At 46.8% G+C, this 20,299-nt stretch overlaps 1 long non-coding RNA gene across 1 annotated transcript in view; it reads left to right on the top strand.

The window, feature by feature from the left end:
* The window catches only part of LOC108177212 (uncharacterized), a 36,103-nt gene extending 17,244 nt beyond the window's left edge, over positions 1 to 18,859 (top strand). Inside the window, exons 4-5 of the long non-coding RNA XR_001794016.3 lie at positions 12,004 to 12,280; positions 16,505 to 18,859. This is a non-coding gene — a long non-coding RNA (uncharacterized lncRNA). The remainder of the gene's footprint in view (positions 1 to 12,003; positions 12,281 to 16,504) is intronic.
* The last annotated feature ends 1,440 nt before the right edge of the window (positions 18,860 to 20,299 follow it).

A 20,299-nucleotide genomic window follows, 5' to 3' on the forward strand; every position in this document is an offset into this window, starting at 1 on the left:
CAGGGGCCTCCTGCTTGGCCCATATCCTCCCTCACTTCTTCCCGCGCCGACTGCATGCAGCCAGGAGGAGCCTTCTAAAACCCGAGTTCCACAGCTTAACCCCCCTCCGTGGTTTCTCAGCCCAACTCACACCGGCTCACAAGGGCCGGCCTTCCTGCCATCCCCTCAGCCCCCACCCTGCTCTTCCAGCTCTACCCTCCAGCTGCAACCCAAGCTCCCAGTTCCTCAAATTCCCAGGGCTCCCTCGGGCATCGGGCCCCACAGGCAGCCTGCCAGCCCCAGTCTGGGCCCTCTGATCTCAGAGCAAGCATCAGTTCCCCAGGGAGACTCCCTGGACTTCCCACTTCTCCTTTGGAGCGAGTAAAACCGTCGTTAGTCATGTGTCTCGCGCATATCATCCCATTCTACGAGGTGCTCCACGTCTTCACGTTTGGGGTTGATCATCCCGCTGGGTCAGAAGAGTCAAGGCCAGTGACTCACTGTGGCCGTGACCAGCCGCCCCACTCCCCGCCCCATCCCCCGTGTGCAGAAACCAACACAGAATTGGTACCCGGGAGATGTTTGAAATGGAGAAACAAGCGAGCAGTGAGGCATTGGAGATGTCTGAGTGTGTGTTCTAGCCGCTGCGATCACAGCCCAGTTCCGTTTGACAAAGCGCTGTGGAGTCTGAGTAATTATCCCCTGAGAATTCTGGTTTTCCTCATTGCTGGGTTCCTTTTTTGCTCACATCCTCGGGTTTGCGTGATTGCTGGGTCGATGTGTAGTGTAGGGTGAAGATGCTGGTGGGGGAGGGGGGGCACCGGTGACCACAGCCAGGCCAGGGGCTGTGGTCTCGGACTGAGTGCATTTCACCGAAGAGCGGTGGTGATTAGAGGGGACACGCAAACCGCAGCCATTCCTGTGGTTCGTCCTCAAAGAGCTGCTGTACAAACACCTAGAAAAGCACGACTGGGTTTGCACTCCCAGGCACAGCATCTAGGATGCTGCCTAGTGTTTGAGCACTGGGAACAGTGCAGTAGACGTGGGCAGAGCAAGACGGTCACCTCTGTGCAATGCAGCCCTGTTCCTCTCTGTCCACGGTGACAGCATCTAGGGTTAGATGCGATTTGGCCACGTTCTCTCTGCCATCAGGAAGAGGGAAGAAAGCGATTCGGAACCACTGGGATTGCGCAGAAGCAGTGGCAGCAAGGGGTGGGGGGGTGGTGTCCCCAGAGCCATTCTGGCCATGCTTATTCAAACCTTTTGATCCTGCCAGCTGTCTCCAAGGCCTTCGGGAAAATTCCCCCTTCTTTTCTGCAGTCAGAGCTGCCTTCTGTTATTAGCAACGCAAAGAGCCCCATGCTTACAAATACAGAGAGGATAGCTCTGGGCAGGTGCGAGCTGAAACTAGCTAGGAAGGTGAGGAGGCCAGTTTGCTAATTACAGGAAGAGGGAGAGGGGAAGAGTGAGAGCGAAAAAAAGAAGCGGGGAGAAAATGTCAGCAAGAGAAGAGGCAGGGGCCAGGCGAGAGCAGAAGCCACAGTGTGAAGAGGCAGAGAGAGCAGAGCACGCAGGCCAGGGCGGGCGGGGGTGGGGGGGGGGGGCACCTGCAGAGGAGAAGGGGAAAAACAGAGGGAGAGAAAAGGGGTTGAGAGATAGGAGGATAAGGGCAAGAGGGGGGTTCTGGGGTTCTGGGGTTCAGACAGCCTGGGTCTGACGTCACAGAAAGGCCCAGACTAGGAGGCTCAGGGAGCGCACAGGAACCGGCGACTGAGCGTGCACAGCCTCCATCCACAAATGGAGGCCCCCAGCCCGCAGCTGTTCGGCGGAGCCCACAGCTGCCCGGGAGGACTGGGCTGTCTTTTTCTCACGGGGTTTGGGATCTTTTTTCCCTACTTTGGCTTAATGTAGCTTAGGATGGCACCTGCTGCGAGCTATGAAATGGACAAGAGCAGCAGCAAAACACATGGGGTGGGGCTGGGGAATCACGTTCGTGAGCACAGACGAGGGCCAATTTGTTAGAAACAGCAGAAGCGTCTCAAAAATCCGGGGGCTACACAAAGTGCCCAAAAACGGGTGGAGACACTCACTCTCAGAGTGGACGTCTGGGCGGTGATTTCCTCACTGGAAGAAATGGCCTGGATTCACAGCAAGAGGTGGCTTTGGTCACGTTTCAAATAGAGACTTCATGGGCCACTTTTGACTTTCCAAGTGAGATAAAGCATGTATGTATGGCACTGTTAAGCAGAGAAAACATGTGTCTTACTTTTGATCTCTTAGGTATCAGAGTACATCAAAAAGTTCATGGAAAATAGGATTAAAAGACAAGTGAAGTTGGCGCAAAGAATTTCTACAGGCATCCATCGCTTGTTGCTTAACACACATTTTCCCAGAACTTTGTGAAGACCCCCCCCCAACACACACACACAACCCTGTATCTTAGAAGTCCACAGGCTGTGCCTGAGGAAACAACTCCTTCCTAGATGAGCGTCTTTTCACGTGGATGTGCAGACAGTGGGCTCTTGCATCCCTCCCAGGCTCCTCAGCCCTCCGCCTTGGTTTCCTTTGCCTCATGTGTTTCCAGGGGAGGGGGTTTGTTTCTTTCACCAGGGAGACTGCTTCACTTTAGCTCTAAGGCTAAAGGCTTTGTGAGGGCAACAGGTGTGTTCTTTTAAGCCACGTGTTCCCAGGTTCTAGCAAAAGGCCCGAGATGTAGCAGGTGTTCTGTAACTGCTTATTAGAAACCGGATGAAGCTGGTGGTCTTCTAACCTTAATATGCTGATTCTGAAAGGACCAGTGGGCGCGTCTTTAATGTGACCTAGGGACAGTCATGACTGTGGGGTCCTCCCTGCTGTGGCCACTCTTCCCCTTCTTCCTGCTCCCCCCACTCAGGGTCCCAGTCCTGTCACTGCTGTCTGGGAAGAGCTTCTCACATCTGTCCCCTCTGCTCCCCTCCCAGGGTCACTATCCCAGGGAACAGCATCGCAGGGACACCGTAGCACCTGTTCCCTTGCTTTCTGGGCTTCTGTTTGTTAGCCCCCCTCCACATGGAATTTCCCTGCCCAAATCCAGCCTGGATTTCCACTGGAAAAGGCCCCAGCCCCTCCCACAGCTGGTTAGAGCCACTGACTGAAATGGTGGTTCCCTCCTGTATGTGTCCTGGCATCAGTGTGGGCTTTGCAGATTTTCCTAATCATTAAGCCATATGTAGGTGGACTGAGAAAAGCCCATCTCATCTACCAACTAAGGGCAGCCTGGCATTCAAGTCTGTCCCTTGGTAGACAGCCGACTCCCAGCCAGCCAGGTGCCCACAAAGAGGTGACACAGCCATCGCCCAGGTGTTACTCTCTGGGGTGCACTTGTCCCCAGCCCATGCTGCCATCTAGCAGATGTGAAAACAACTGGGCCAGGAGTAAAGGTGGGAGGTGTGTCCTGACTTTAGTGAGTTGTTTCCTGAGAAGAGAGAGCTCTCCCCCACCAACCAACCAACCAATCAACCAACACTGTGTGCGTGGATGATGGAGAAAAATGCCATGGTGAGAGTAGGTGCTGGGAAAAGCCTTTGTTCATTGAGCACAATGAGATCCACGCCAAGTAGAGTGTGAAGAAGAGGCCTCCTTGGCTTCTGGGATGGGGTTGGGTGCTGGGGATGCTGACAGCAGCATTATAGAAGGGAGGATGGGGAAGGCAGTGAACGCTCAGCCACGTGGCCTGCAGGCAGAATCACCGGGACTGGTTTTGCCTTATCTGAGGTGAGAAGAAAGAACAAAGTGCATGCAACCCTGAGCACCACAGCAAGAAAATCCAGGGTCTGGTCAACGCAGCGTAGAAAAAAGGAATGGAGGGCATCCTTCTGGAGATGCGGAAGAAAAGCAAGCCTCCAAAGGCAAAACACAGATGAGAAGATCAGGAAACTCTTATGAAATATTACATTGTTGCTGTGGATTTGTTCTGAGAAGAGGAGTGTGGAAAGAGGCGTGGAGTCACCGCACAGACCCCAGGAGTTGGGTGAAAGCAGGCCAGAGGTGAGCAGCCCACAGACTCGTTTATTGCAGTTGGTATAGCAGCTTATATAGCCAAGGCAGCCAATCCGGTCAAGGGGCAGTTTATGCCCTAACCAATCACTGTCTGTTGCCAGGCAGTATCCGAAACCATCCAATCACAGCCTGTTACCAGGCAGGCTCCGTTGCCAGGTAGGTTTCCAAGCCATTCCTGAGTAGCTGATGCTTGCTAGCCGGTGGCCATTTTGGCATCGTCTTCTCATTCCACCACATTACATGACTTGCCCCCTGTCATGAAAATGGGGAAAGCTCTAGGAAGAGGGCAGCTGGCATGAAGAGACTACAGGATATGAGAGGAGACAACAATAAAGGATTTCAAAAAAAAACAGAAAAGGAATCTAAAAATGTAAGAGCAAAATTTTAATCCACATTCTTGGCCAAAAAAAGAGACAAGAACAGGACTATAGGAAATTGAGAGTATCCATGGCAAACTTCAAAATTTTTCACATAAAACAGAAAGAGTGTGCTGATGCCCAAGCCTCACACCCAGAAATTCTGACTTAACTGACCCAGAATAGGGCCTTAGTGATTTACTGGTGTTGTTGTTCACTTTGTTTTTAATTCTGACACCCAGTCCATGTCTCAGACCTCTTGAATCAAAATTGCTGGAGGTGGGATGAGACGTCTGTATTGTTTAAAGTTCCCTGAGTGTCAAATGTGAGGTCAGCGAGAACCACACTCACTGCTCTAGAGTTTTGGGGGCAAACTTGTAACTTGCAGATTTCAAGGTTATTGTTCAGTCATGAAAGACACCAGGGGACATGGTTAGGCAGTCAAGTACTTAGCAAATACCAACATATCTTCTAGAAGAATTAATTGAAGATACCCTTCAACCAAGTAAAACACGAAGCCAAACAAAGAACTAAAAACTAGCACACATATGGTATAAACAGTGTGGTGCTGGCTTAAAATGCAAACACTGTTCTTGAAAAAGGATACCGATGTATAATAAAAAAACATAATCTAATAAAACATCTCTCTGCATTATATTAGCAGTGACTGAATAGGGAAGATTGTCCTAATCTGTTCTCTCTTGCTGTAACTCAACACATAAAGCTGGGGACTTCCTACAAAAGAGAGGCTTATTTATCCCCTAGTTCTGGAGATTCAGAGGCATGGCATCACTGCCTGCTCTTTTGATGAGGATCCTCCGGGTACGTCACACCATGGCGGATGGCTTCCTGGTTGGAGTGAGTGCAGGAGGGACAGATGACACGGGAAGACAGGGAGCAAGAGAGGGTGAGCTGAGTCCCCTGAACTCGGTTTATAACAACTTGCTTTCTTGGTGCTAATCTAGTTCCATGAAAGCCAGAATTCCTGAGATACCTTTCATCTGCTTCCAGGTTGTGTCTCTAGGCTCCATCTCTTGAACGTCACACACCTCTCAGCATCAGCACACTGGGGATACACTCAAACCATATCCAAACCACAGCAAGTATAGAGTAAAAAACATGATACACACATACATGTTAGATTACATATATATACATATGCATATGAAAAAAGACAATATAAGCAAACTAAATGTGTTAATGTATTGATGAAACTTCATATTTAGAGTCTTACAGCTCTGATCAATTTTGTAGCCAATTTCCTGTTTATACCACTCAGAACAGCAGTTTAGTAAATGCGTTTCTTGGGGCCAGTGTTGTGACATAGTGGGTTAAGCTGCCACCTGCAACACTGCAATCCCATGTAAACAAAGGTTCAAGCTCTGGCTGCTCCACTTCTGATCCAGCTCCCTGCTAATGTGCCTGGGAAAGCAGCAGTGGATGATCCAAGTACTTGTGCCCCTGCCATCAGCATGGGAGATCTGGATGGAGTTCCAGCTCCTGGCTTCAGCCTGGCCCAGCTCCAGTCATTGCAGCCATTTGGGGAGTGAACCAGTAAGTGAAAGATCTCTCTCTCTCCCTCTCTCTAACTCAGACTTTCAAATAAATAAATAAATCTTTTAAAAATTGTGTTTATATGTGAAACATACAGTACAAATTTACTTAATTTTCCAAATCATTTTTTGTAGACACTGCCCACAAAAAGGCAGGATTTCTTTCCTGCCTTTGGATCATATGAGAATTTACAGCCAGGTACAAGGGGGTAGGGATAGGGTCTGGATACTTGTCAGTTTTGCCTGCCTCTAATGGTGGTTGTCACCACAATGGCATTTGGTGCTGTCAAAACTGCCGTTCATTCTGGCAGCTTTCTTTCCTACATCAACTTGGCTGGAGCCCCCAAGATTATGCTGCTTACTTGCTCAGGGGCTCCGCAACTGAGGGCCCACATCTGGACCACTCAGGTAATAGAAGTCCTTCCGGAATCCAAGTGCTGGAGGCAGTCCATGGGCCTTTGCAGTCTTTCAAGGCATAATCATGTTAACCCTTAAAATACAAGGATCAGGATAAAATCCTGAATAAAACGTAGTGAGTAAGTCTTGGCAGACTAGAATACTGGAATTCCCACTGTGGCAATTAGGGAGAGCCAGATAAATCACAAAAGTCACATGTCTATGGCTCGCAGAAAATTGAGGAAGCAACGCAGGCTGCGTGAATGACCAGTTGTTTTCTTCCCTGGGGACATTTTACAATTCTGGGCACGGTCTAAGAATTAGACTTGGCTCGTGAAGAAGGACTTTGCTTGGGGAAAAAGAAACCAGAGAGGGTTTTTGCAGGCTCGTGGGGGAGAGAAACTAGAAACTTGAGAAATACTAAGCATGCCGGTTTTCCCCGTGGGACCACTCTGTGTCCATGGACTATTGCAGACAAGATGGGACAGTCAGATGAAGGCTTCCAAAGGCATAAGAGAATCTTTCCTAGTTTCATGATGCTAAGTAGAAAACTTCTAATGAGAGAAAGAAATCCTGCCACTCTAACACATGGGTTTTGAAGTTGCAGTGGAGGCAAGACTGGTGAAGCTAAAGAACCAGGTTCGAAACCTCCCAAGTTCAGCACTAAATTCCCCATGGTCTTTCAGAACTGAGAGGACACAGCTCCTGCAAGCTTGAATCAAAATCCCAGAAGAGCTGTGTTTGAGGAACAGAGAAAAACTAGAAGTGGACCGAGCCTGACCGAAGCTGCCACTTGAGAGCTCAGAGATGAAACTCCTCACTGTTGTCTGCCTCTCCAAAGAGGAGTGTGGAAGCCCTCCCTCGTGGAAGGCACCACATGGAGCCCCTGCAGTGCCTTCATATACAATGTCTGGCATACAAGAGGAAGAGAAGTCAAACAGGTGGGCATGCGAAGGAGCAGGAAGATGTGGCTGATACCCATAGGAGAGAGAAAAGATGCATAGCAGTAGGCCCACGGTTAAGGCAGACATGGAAGCTAGCAGACAAGGTCTTTAAAGGCAGCAGTTAAAAATATCACACGAATTAGAAGAAAAGAGGAGAAAAGTAGATGAAAAGTTAGAGAAGAGCAAAGAGACTTGAAATCTATGTTGGAAACAATCAAGTGAACATTCTCTGACAAACACTGATATCTGAGGTTAAGAACACATCAGGGCCAGCGCCGCGGCTCAACAGGCTAATCCTCCACCTAGCGGCGCCGGCACACCGGGTTCTAGTCCCGGTCGGGACACCGGATTCTGTCCCGGTTGCCCCTCTTCCAGTCCAGCTCTCTGCTGTGGCCAGGGAGTGCAGTGGAGGATGGCCCAAGTCCTTGGGCCCTGCACCCCATGGGAGACCAGGAGAAGCACCTGGCTCCTGGCTTTGGATCAGTGCGATGCGCCGGCTTCAGCGCACCGGCCGCGGCGGCCATTGGAGGGTGAACCAACAGCAAAGGAAGACCTTTCTCTCTGTCTCTCTCTCTGTCACTGTCCACTCTGCTTGTCAAAACACACACACACACACACACACACACACAGCAGATACGTTAAACAGCAGACTGGACTGAGAAGGTGATTAGGCTCTAGGACAGGACAACAGAAAAATGCACAAATCCAAGCACAGATGGAAAAAACATCTGAAACCACAACTGAGTACGAGAGCTATATGGCACAACATTGAAATGTCTACCGTATTTGACAGGAATCCCGGAAGAGGAAGATAAAGGAGTTGGAACAGAAATAATACTTCAAGAAATAATTTTTCTCAGATTCAAGAAGTACAGAAAATCCTATGTTGGATAAATAAAAAGAGACAGTACTTAGACCTGTTTCTTTCAAATTTCTAATAATCAAGGATTAAGAAAAAAACATTAAAAGTCTTGAAAGCATTCAGAGGAAAGACGTCATTAACTTCAGAGGAGCAGCAATACAACTAGTGACTGACTTTTCAACATCAGCTACAGAAGCCAGGAGATAATAGAGTTACACGGACTCAAAAATGCAGACCTGGAATTCTGTGCTTACTTAAGATATCATCAAAGACGTGGGAAAAATAATGACATCTTCAGGAAAATAAGAACTTTTCACCAATACATTCATTACCAAAACAATTAGAAGAAAAATTTAAAACCAAAAGAAAATGACCATAATAAGGCATGAAAGTGAGAAAAGGAATGAAGAGTAAAGGAAATTAACTGTGTGCGTAAGTACAAAATACTACTCCTCATTTCATGTAACAATATTAATCATGTCTTGTGGGAACTGCACATAAATGAAATATGAGGCAACAATAACAAAAGAGGTGGACTATGTCAGTCAAGAATGCATATTACAATCTCCAGGGAAATCCTGAACAAATAATACAATAATGTATAACTAACCACTGAGTCACTAAAGAAGTCTACAATGGGAGAATAAATGAACAAAGAACAGAGTAATAAATTCTGAAATATAGTAAGATGGCGAACTTAACCCCAACCTATATTGGTGATTCCATTTAATATAAATGAGCCCAACAATGAAACAATGCTCAAGATTATTAGACTAAATAAGTTTTTAAAATCTATTATGTTATTAGCAATTATCACTCTACAGGTTGGCAGAAGAAATGAGAATGAAGGAATGGTAAAAGATGTGTCACAGACACTAACCAAGAAAGAGTCGATATCATCATATTAATGGTAGGCATTACCAGAATACAGTCCATGTTGGTCTTACAGGAAGTCTTAAATTCTCTTCAGGGAATTAAAATCATATGGAAAATTCTGTGACTACAGCTGAATTAAAGCATAAATCAATCAGAAACTGATCATTAGAAAATTCCTCAACTATTTGAAATGATGAAACATGATTCTAAATAATTAAGGGTCAAAAAAATAAATAAAATCAGAAAATATTGTGAACTGAATGATAATGAAAGGGTTTATTAAACAATGATGCCTAAAAGGAAACTCACAGCTCTACCAAACACAAATGGAGGAGAGAAAAGAAACACTGAAAAACAACAAACCCAAGTCAGAAAAAATTAAATCCAAAGGAAATATAAGGGAGAAAGCTTGTTTTTAATTGTAACTTCATTTATTTTCATTTTATTTGAAAGGCGGAGAAAGAGAGGGAGAGGGAAAGGGTGAGAGAGGAGAGGGAAAGGGAAAGGGAAAGGGAAAGATTTTTATTCATTGGTTCACTCTCTAAACGCCCACAACAGCCAAGGCTGGGCTAGGCCTAAGCCAGGAGCCAAGAACTCCATTCAGGTCTGCAATGTGGAGCCATCATCTGCTGCCTTCCAGAGTGTGTCACAAAATCTACCCCAAGCGAGTAAATATTAATCAGTAAAATGAAAATATAAGAAGCATACAAGAGGGAAAATAAAACCAAAAAAGTTGGTTCCTTGAAAATGTTATCAATGAGCCCATCATAGAACTGATCAAGAAAAAGAGAAGGAAAACACACATTACCAACATCTGGAATGAAATGGGGGCCAGCACTACTGACACTTAATAGAGAAGAGGTTGTGATGAAGGACACTATGTCATTTTAGTTTTGAAAACTTCGATGAAATGGGTAAGATCTTAAAGTAAGTTACTAAAGTGGACACAAGAATAAATAGAAAATTCCAATAGAACAATCCATTGAAAGAAATTGAGTCTATATATTAATTGTTGCACATCTATGAAATTAAGTAACGGTGCTGGCATCCCATGTTGGTGCCAGTTCCACTTCCAATCTAGCTGTCTGCTATGGCTTGGGAAAGCAGCAGAAGATGCCTCCCCTCTCTCTGTGTAACTTTGACTTTCTCTCTCTCTCTCTTTTTTTTTTTTTTTTTTTTTTTTTACAGGCAGAGTGGACAGTGAGAGAGAGAGAGACAGAGAGAAAGGTCTTCCTTTTCCATTGGTTCACCACCCCCCAATGGCCACTGCGTCTAGCGCACTGTGCCGATCTGAAGCCAGGAGCCAGGTGCTTTTCCTGGTCTCCCATGCGGGTGCAGGGCCCAAGCACTTGGGCCATCTTCCACTGCACTCCCTGGCCACAGCAGAGAGCTGGACTGGAAGAGGGGCAACTGGGACAGAATCCAGCGCCTCGAATGGGACTAGAACCCGGTGTGCCTGTGCCGCGGGTGGAGGATTAGCCTATTGAGCAGCGGTGCCGGCCCATAACTCTGACTTTCAAATAAATAAATAAATCTTGAAAAAAAAGAAATTGAGTAATTCTATATCCACCAAAGACACTGAAAGAAATTAAAAATCTTTTTACTAAGGCTTCAACAATGAATCTTTACAAATATTTAAGGAGTAAGTCACATCAGTCTTATACAGACTCTTCTACCCCACAGTACTGTATTTTTTTTTTTTTATCCTTGGCTACGTAAATCAGGAATTAAGTTTAGAGGATAGAGGGAGGTAGACGATGATCTTAGGGCTATCTCCAAAGTCACTACAACCTGCTGGTGAATTTGCTCTCTTGGTCAGAAATACCATGTTTTAAAAACTGTTTAGCCCCCTGGGTGCCAGGACAATTTTTCTCATAGGAAACTTAATTCCAGTTTTTCTCACTGTGGCTGAGAGAAAGGGATGAAGAGAGGAAACCTCGTTGTTCATTGTAAACCTACAGGGGAAGAGAAAAGGGAGCAAGCGAGCTTTCCATTAACTTCATCAGCTCCGGGGTGACAGGAGGTGCTTAGGCTGGTGCCTGGGGTGTAGCAGTCACTCAGGGCTGCTCTGGCTGCATCCTCACTCCTGTGTTCCAGCACATTCAGGGACAGCTTGTGCTGACACCTGTCTCATGGCCCTTGGCTTCTCCTCTTTCTTCCTGACAATCGCCCTGCAGTTTCCCTACGGAGGGACCAACCCCCTGGCAGCCACAGCCTGTACGCTGAGGCTCTGCGAGTGGACTTCAGCCGAAGAAAGGGCTCCGGGGGCCAGGGAAGTGCAGGGATGCTATAGCGATTAATTCCCCCATCAGTGTGACTGGACCATGGGACACCCATGGCCAAACGAGATTCTGTGTGTTTTGATGACAATAGTTTTGGATGTGAGGAACATTTAAACTGGTAGAGTGAGTAACACGGGCTGTCCTCCCCAAAGTGGGTGGGCCCCATTCCTCAGCGGAATGCCTGCCTAGAATCAGAAGGCTGACCCTCCCCCAGTAACATCTTCCTGTCTGCCTTCCTGCGAGCTGGAATCTCAACTCTGCCTAGATCCTTCAGACTGGAACAACACCATCCGTTCTCTGGGGTCTCCAGATTGTGCTCCCCCTGCAAATCTCAGCAGCTGTCAGCCTCCATCAGCATGCGAGCCAACTCCTTCCGCAAATGCCTGTGCATCTTATAGATGAGGATTCCAGCGGCAGAGCTGAAAGTGGAGCCAGCTCAGAGGACAGAGAACAGGGAAGGGTCCTAAGGAGCTGGGCCAAGCCCTCAGTTAGGCCACACCTGAAGCTCCTTTCAACTTTGCAATATGTACCAGCCAACACATTTCCTTTTTGCTTATGATAATCAGGGCTGGATTTTCCATCGCTTCCAAAAGAATGTTTTCCTTAATGAGCACACAAATGTATACACAAACCCCTGTCTTTTTCCTTTTTATTTTTGTTGTGTCTAATCAAAATCTGCTGTACTCAATAGCAAGAACTTTCATCTTATTCTTTTAGGCCGATGCTGGCCAGCGCTACAGGCATGGAAAGGTACAGTACAGAACTGACATCTGCACCACCCAGTGGAGTCCACGAATTGGATAAAATCTTCTACAAAGAGAGAATGTTGACTGAGATGAGAAGCCAAAGACGGGGTCTGCTGAGGGAGGAAGAGCTGGCAGAAGGGAGTGGTCATTGGCGTAGAAGGAGTCCAGATGGAGGTGTAACGCAGAAACCTGGAGAAGAACACATAGCAGGAAGGCGGAACAGGCCAACCAGGTGGCTGAGAAACTCTGTAAGTGGGTAGACGGCTGTTGATGCTAAGTGTCCATCCAGTGGAGTGGTGGAAATGAAACTCCCCTGGAAAGAGCTGAAGAGGGAATGAGATAAATAAACATAGACCAAGAAGTTAGATGACTTAGATTTCTTTCCAGGAATTTTTCAATGAAGGGAAACAGGACAGTAACTGAAGGGGACATTAGGCCGGCGCCGCGGCTCACTAGGCTAATCCTCCACCTTGCGGCGCCGGCACACCTGGTTCTAGTCCCGGTCGGGGCGCCAGATTCTGTCCCGGTTGCCCCTCTTCCAGGCCAGCCCTCTGCTGTGGCCAGGGAGTGCAGTGGAGGATGGCCCAGGTGCTTGGGCCCTGCACCCCATGGGAGACCAGGAAAAGCACCTGGCTCCTGGCTCCTGCCATCGGATCAGCGCGGTGCGCCGGCCGCAGCGCGCTGGCTGTGGCGGCCATTGGAGGGTGAACCAACGGCAAAGGAAGACCTTTCTCTCTGTCTCTCTCTCTCACTGTCCACTCTGCCTGTCAAAAAAAAAAAAAAAGGTGGGGGGGACATTGGATTGTATTTGGCAGGGGGTGAGGGGTGGGGTGGGGGGTGGTGGTTAGGTGACATTAAGTCATCTTTAGACACTGATGAGAAAGATCCAGGAGAGGGGCACAGGACAATGATCAATGCATGAGGAGACGACTGCAGGATTGACATCCACTGTAGTTTGGGGAATAATCTGGGTGTTCCCCAAGAGCCCATGTGTTAAAGTCTTGATACCCAAAGTTTATGTTAATGGATTAAGGATCAAACTTAGTTGAGTTGTGGTGTTTGAAGGTGAGGCCTTGGAAAGTAACAAGACTGGATTAGGTCACTAGGGTCGAGGCCCATGAGCAAATCCTTGTGACCATATAGAGAAAAAACACTTAGCTATGAGGATGTGCAGGCTCTCTGACCCTCTCTGCTTTCTGGTTCACCACATGACCATCCCTCTGCAGGTGACCCACAACTGCCATCTTCTACCAGATGTCAGACTAATGAGACTGGCAGATCTTGTCCTGTGAATCTCCAAAACTGTGAGCCAGAATCATATTCTTTCCTAAGTAGCGTCTTCCAGATATTTTAGTCAAGTGATGAAAAAGCTGACTAATACCACATCCTTGAGAGGTGAGAGGGGACTGGATCCAAAACATGCACATATCTCTCTGCAAGACAGGCGATTTGCATGAGCGTTCAGTACAGAACTGACTCAGCAGCTCAGCTGAAGCTTGCAAAAGTAAAGACAGAAAGCAGCAGTGTTCTTTCCCATCACAGACCATGAAACCAGTCCTCTCGACGTGCACCTTGCTGCTCCTGCACAAAATCTCCAGGACTTTGTGTGGGCTTTTGTTCAGTTCCTCTCAGATGACAATAACAAAATCCACTGGTCGTGTTTGGCGCTCTGTATGTTATGAAAACCCCAAGACTGACTTAATTTTTCATTTCTCGTCTCTCCCAGCCTACTCCATAGGCAGGGATTGCCCGTGAGGGAGGTGGAAGGAGAAGTGATTTTCCTTTCTTGCTGCTTCACCTCACCCACCAGCTACTCTGACTGGTCCTGTCTCGGCCCTTCTGTGCTCGAGGCCTGGTAGTGAGGAAAGCCGTGGGGCAGGAAGGCCTTGTCTGATTGACGGGTTGACATTTGGCATGGACACCCTTCCCAGGCACAGAATTTCAATGCCAGTTCTGTCGCTTCTGAAGCATTTTTATAGATCCTTGCACGATCTCCTGTGGGTGAGAAGCTCTCGAAGCGCAGCTGGATGCATGCCTCATGACTGCTCACAGTCCACACCCATCTGAGGGGTCAGCCTCCCCCAAGACAGTCCCCTCGGACAGAGTCCATCCTCGGATGACCCAGTCTGCTCCTTTCTACGGGATCCTTATCTGACTGGGGGGACACACAACTCACGACCAACGAAACTCTCTACTCCATGGCTCGTGGGCAGCCAGCTAAAGACTTTTCCTTTCCAGATGTTGTATGCGTTTCTTCATACTCCAGGGGACGCACAATAACGTCTCTGAGAGAGTGGCAGACAGTCCCCTCCCCCACCCACCGCCAGGCTCTCCAAACACAGTCTCAGCGTTGGCATCACTGAGCCCCTCTGAGTCTCCATTGCCTGGAGGCGGCAATGGACTAATGCCAAGACAGGTACCGCTGTCTCTAAGCCTGATCTGCATGGATGACCCCACACCTCTCTTTCAGATCCTGGAATATTTTGCCCCCAGACTTTGGGCCTTTGCCAGAACTCTGTGAGCAAAAGAATCCCACTGAAGTGTCCTGTTACAAGCAGAGATGCTCCTTAACTTAGGATCGAGCTGTATTTACCAAATACACCCTCCCTCCATAAGCTGAAAATGCATTGAATACCTCTAACCCCCTGCATATCACGGTGCTGTGACCCCACCCGCCAGGCAGTCTCAGCTGTCTGTCTCAAGGCCCAGGGCATGACTGCAAGCTGCTACTGCCCAGTATCACCACAGAAGATCAGACTGTGCAGCACCAGCCCAGGAAAACAGCAAACTTCAGAACACGGTTTCTTCTGAGTGCTTAGCATTCTCTCGCCATTGTCCGGTGGTTAAGTTGGGGAAGTCTGAACATGAAGTGCATGCCTAAGAGTCAGTGCAGCCTTGGTGACCACACTTGGCCTGAAGCTGCATCTGAGAAATACAAGTTGTTCCTTCCAGCACCACACACACCCTTTCTTCCTATCTGGTCCTCTGCCTAACATTGCAGAGCAGGTGCAGGAGGAAGCAGGGAGCCCACACACTCACTGCACAGGAGCACCTGGCCAAAGGCATGGATGGTGCATGCAATATCTTTGCTGTGGACCCCAGCTTGGGGTCAATCTTGTCCCCGAGGGGCACCTTTTTATTTATTTGCAGAAGACCTGGAAAGAAACTACAAAATCTGGGGAGTAATCAACAGTCCAAACAATTCTAGTGACTCAGGCCAAGGAGAGAGCAATACAGAGGGAGTCTGACTTTTCATTTTATTCAGGAGTAGGATGTGACCTCCTAGAGAAAACCCCAGACCACACAGCCTGGGAGTGGAGAGACAGGACGGGCAAAGTACACAGCAAAACAAGAAGGAATGAGCAGAATTTGAACTGAGTTAAAAAGTCAATGGGATGAGTTAACTTAATTCAAATGGAGAAGATAACCTATCTCCAATGATTTTCTCACATTTCGAAATATTATTTGGCCTTTCTTTGCAAACATTCAAGTACATTACAGAAATGCTTATGCGCTCCTTCACACTGACCGGATTTCTGGCCCATGGGTTTAGCAAACACCCTTTCCTGGCCTGGAATGTTTGCCCCTTTGAGGTCTAGTCAAAAGGTCTGGCTCAGGAGATGGCTAAGGGATGCCATTTGCCTACGGCTGTGTGGATGGCAGGAGTCACAGTCGTGTGTATCTCCTTTATATTAATACTCAGGAATGACCTATTAATACTCGGGAATGATCTTCCTAAGGGAACTTCTGATGGTGTTGTGATGGTAAACTCCTGGGGTTGCTTTTCTGCTTGAAGCGTACCTGAACTTGGGGGAGAGAGAGAGAGCGAAACAGCCAGGGGTGGGGGTGGAAGAGATTGATGATGGTATTTAATCTTTCCCAAAATGTCCGGGTTGCCTGTTGGCTTCTCTCTGACATAACACAAAATGAATCACTATCTCAAATAAACAGAGAATGTTTGACAATTCCAAAAAAACACTGCAGTGGGCCACCGTCTGAGTTAGAGGGCAAAAGGAGTTCTGAAGGTAGGCACACTCTTCCCCAAGCTCTCGTGGCATGTGGCGTCCACTGTGGCTCCCTTTGGGAAGTTATCCAGTGGTGACACTGACCAAACTGCCACATGGCAATGCCACTGTCCTGGAATGACTAAGCTTCCTGAGGCCCTCTCCTGGCAGTGGGGCAGGGAGGGGGGCTGCCTTGATTCCAACAACATGCGGGGGGTCGTGTTTTCAACTCGAGTTTCATGCTATCCTATGGCCACATGGGATCCTGACCACAGAGGACAGGGCTGGACAGCTCACCAACCACCCACTTCCATGGTGTAGAACCACAGCACCCTGCAGGAGGTGGGGAGACCCTGCTGCTCCCCACCCTGGCCTTGCAGACTCTGCCAGCCCAATACTTGTGGGTGGGCTGCATTCCTTGCCTGGCGTGAGATCTCTGCCACACCTTTGTCACACTGTCATCTACAGGTAGAACTGCTGGACAGAAGGAACGTGTTTTATGACCTCTCCAGGCGCCATCCGATCTGGCTCCAAAAACACTGTGATGACTGACACTCCCAGAAGTAAGATTTTCTGTGCCTCCCATTCTTACCAACACAAGACATTCATGTTGTCTGACGGGTTAATTTTTTCAAATCTGATATACAAAACAGTGTATCTCTGTGTATGTATATATATCCATATAGATAATTTTTCATTTTAAATATTAATGTTACTAATGTTTCTTCTCATTGGATTTTTCTTCTATTATTAAAAATGCAAACCTTTGATCTGCTGTATAAGTTGCGAATTTCCCTTGTCTTTCACTTTTCCTTTAACTTTATTCAGATCCTAGCTTATCATGTCAGATATTTTAAACTTTCATGTGGTCAGATCTATTGCTCTTTTCTTTAAGGACTTCTTGGTTTTATGCTATGCTTAGAAAGACCTTTTCTAGCTAACAAGGACAAACATTTCTTATCTTTCTGGGCTTTTGTTGTCATCTTTTAGTAAATCATTCATCTACCCAACAGGCGAGGCTGAAAACCGGGATCTACATTTTTCTTTCCCGTTATCTCCCACATGCCTTCTCCAATCTGAATGGCTGGCTGGCTGGCTGACTGAATGAAACGCAGTGTTAGCAATCAGTCAAATGGGCTCTGATTTTTGTGCAGCTGCTCCAGATTCAGGACAAGCAGAAGGCACTGAACTCCTACCCTGCGGAGGGAGATTATAACTTTCTCCTTTTTGTGTCATGTCTTCGCCGAGTCACAATAATGGTGACTTAGCACAACTGCCTAACTGGAGGACTCCTTTCCGTGAGACCAGCTGATGCACCCTGAGTGTGGGCTCGCGTCCTGTCACCCTTTTCTTAAGAAGCTGCTCTCTCCCTATTTTGGATTCCAGAACAATGATGAGCAATCTCCCCTGGAAGAACTAAGTGGCATTCCATTCATTCCAGCCCTTTCTGTGAGAGTCTATCCGGTGTGGGTGTATTTGTGTGGGCGGGGGTGGTGAGTGTCAAAAATGAAGACAAATCACATAAAAATTATGCCTGCTTAAAAACGGACATATTTAAATTCCTGTGAAGATTCCCGGCACTGCTTTAGAAAAGCTGAAAAATTACACAGCCATTCTGTCTACATGCCCTGAATACTCTATCACTTAGAGCTCTCTTGCATTTGCACGTACCAAAATACTCAAGGGTCGCTTCTGATAACACTTGAGAATCATCCAGACTCCAAGGAGAACACCGAAGTGATTTGTGACAAGGAAAAAGAGGCACGCGAACTAAAAATATAGTCAATAGTAATTTATCAACTGCAAATAAGTCAATGTCAATACTCAGTTTGGGAAAAACAACCCTGGTAGGAATTTCCCTTCTCTCCCCCAATATACAAATAGCCAGCCTGTGTGTATGGACATCACTGCTTACAGTAAGTGGAAGAGCTTATGTTTCACTCTTAAAAAATAGGTGAGAGACTCTATCAAAGGAAGTAGGTCCCACATCAAGTAGTCCCTTTTTCTTATTAGGAGGGGGATGTACATTTAATGCTTTATTATATAGACATTAATTATTTGTGGGGTTATAAAAACAATAGCTGTATCACTGAACTTCATTGCCATTGATCTAGAGTTAGAACTCAGAACTCTAAAACTCTAATTCATTTGAAAAATGTCAAAGTATCACATCGTTTTTATCTTTGAGAGAATATGATTATATCCTCCACTGTAATGAAAAATTAAAGTACCTGTATTATCTTACCAAAGGAAAAAAACGCTTATCTCAAAATGCATATTGATAAATGTCCCTACTCCCACAGATTTTATTAAATCTTTCACCTGTGACTACATATTTTCTTGGGCTTTTACCTTTATTTCATCCAAATAATTAAATTCATAGTGAGTTTTGTCCTCAGAATTTGTTGAAAAGAAAAAGACAGGAAGACGGTTCTGTTTTTAATGGTCATAGGGGAGGAGAGAGTTAAAGTTTAAAAACAGAAAAGCGGTTCTAGTAAAACCAGCCAAAGCAATAAATTCTGAAAGGCATCCTGTTGCTATCACAGGGAGATTGTGATGTTGAAGGAAAAGGGTTAGGCTCTAATTTTAAAAATCAGCTGGACTTGTCACCAACTAAAAATAGAGTCCAAGCCAAATACTAAAAACCTTCATTCTACAGTTGTTGTTATCCAGTCCAAACATGAGCTGTGATACGCAGAGAGGCACCCTTCCCTAGCTGACTTGTTCCACTTCAGCTACGTGTGCATAAAAGGGGTCTTCAGAAGGTTCATGGGAAATTCAGATCACAAAAAACCTAGGCATGGGTCTCAAACTATTTTTACGGTAAAGTAAACTCAGCCTACTTGTTGCATCTGAATAGGGTCTAGTTTGGGACTCTAAGGAGGAGATGGCAACAGTGTGAAAACAGTCCCTGTCAAAGCAAAGTGCGTTCGGCTGAACAGGAAGCAGGAACACACAGTACATTTACGGGGAAGCCTGGGTGGATGAATGGTAAAACCATTGCTTCTTTACCAAGAGTTTATCAGGACAGCGCCCTAAAGAAGCCAGTAGTAGTTTACAAATGGATAGTTTATTTTAAGAAGGGATAAGACAAGGTTGACAATTAAGCCCACAGTGGAAGACCTGCCACATACATTTGCTAGTAAAAAATTAATCTTGTTTGTGCCCTAATTGAAGAGGACCAGCAATTAGCAACAGGAACAAGAGCCAATGCCGTAGACATTGCGAATGTCCAGCTTTCACAATTCTGACCAAATAATTAAGATGGAGTGAACGGTCTATTCATTGTGTGCTAGCACTCTCATGCCAGATCAGCTTCAGCCGGAAGTGGAGCCAAAATTTCAATGGAAATTTTCAATGGATGAGATAAAGACGCCGAAGCATTTCTTCCAAGAATTAGAACAAGAGATCAAACGTGGCTTAACCAGTCTGAAGTTAAAGACAAAGCACAATCTAAGCAATGGTTACCAAAGGGTGGAAGTGGCCCAGGCAGAGCACAGAGAGACCTGGAGCAAAGGTCAAAGGTCATGGCACAGTTCTTTGGGGCATTCAAGGCACTTTGTTGACTTTCTGGGTGGCCAAAAAAATCTTTTTTTTTTTTTTTTTTTGACAGGCAGAGTGGACAGTGAGAGAGAGAGACAGAGAGAAAGGTCTTCCTTTTCCATTTGTTCACCCTCCAGTGGCCGCCGCGGCCGGCGCCCCGCGCTGATCCGATGGCAGGAGCCAGGTGCTTCTCCTGGTCTCCCATGGGGTGCAGGGCCCAAGTACTTGGGCCATCCTCCACTGCACTCCCTGGCCACAGCAGAGGGCTGGCCTGGAAGAGGGGCAACTGGGACAGAATCTGGCGCCCCGACCGGGACCAGAACCCGGTGTGCCGGCGCCGCAAGGCGGAGGATTAGCCTAGTGAGCCATGGTGCCGGCCCCAAAGACTCTTCACATCTGCTTATTAGGAGAGTGTCCTGAAAAGTCAGCCAGTGCTCTCACACAGGGTTTCAAGGTGGAGACCAGCTCCAGTGCATGGCTTGGTGCTGACTCCAGTCTCTTAATTTTTTGACACTTTTTCCTAACCATCCAATAGCAAAAATAACAAAAACAAAACAAAGCAAAAGGTAAACAACCAGATTTGTTTACTTACAACTGTTTTAGAAACATACACTGCTTGATTTCAAAATGTGCCTCGGGTGCATTTCTGGGGTTGGGAGAGAGAAGCTCAGTGGGTTTCCATCCTGTTTGCTGGTGACAGGACCTTCTGTGGTCTCCCAA

The sequence above is a fragment of the Oryctolagus cuniculus genome, chromosome 16, assembly GCF_964237555.1.
Source record: "Oryctolagus cuniculus chromosome 16, mOryCun1.1, whole genome shotgun sequence".
Taxonomy (NCBI): Eukaryota; Metazoa; Chordata; class Mammalia; order Lagomorpha; family Leporidae; genus Oryctolagus; species Oryctolagus cuniculus.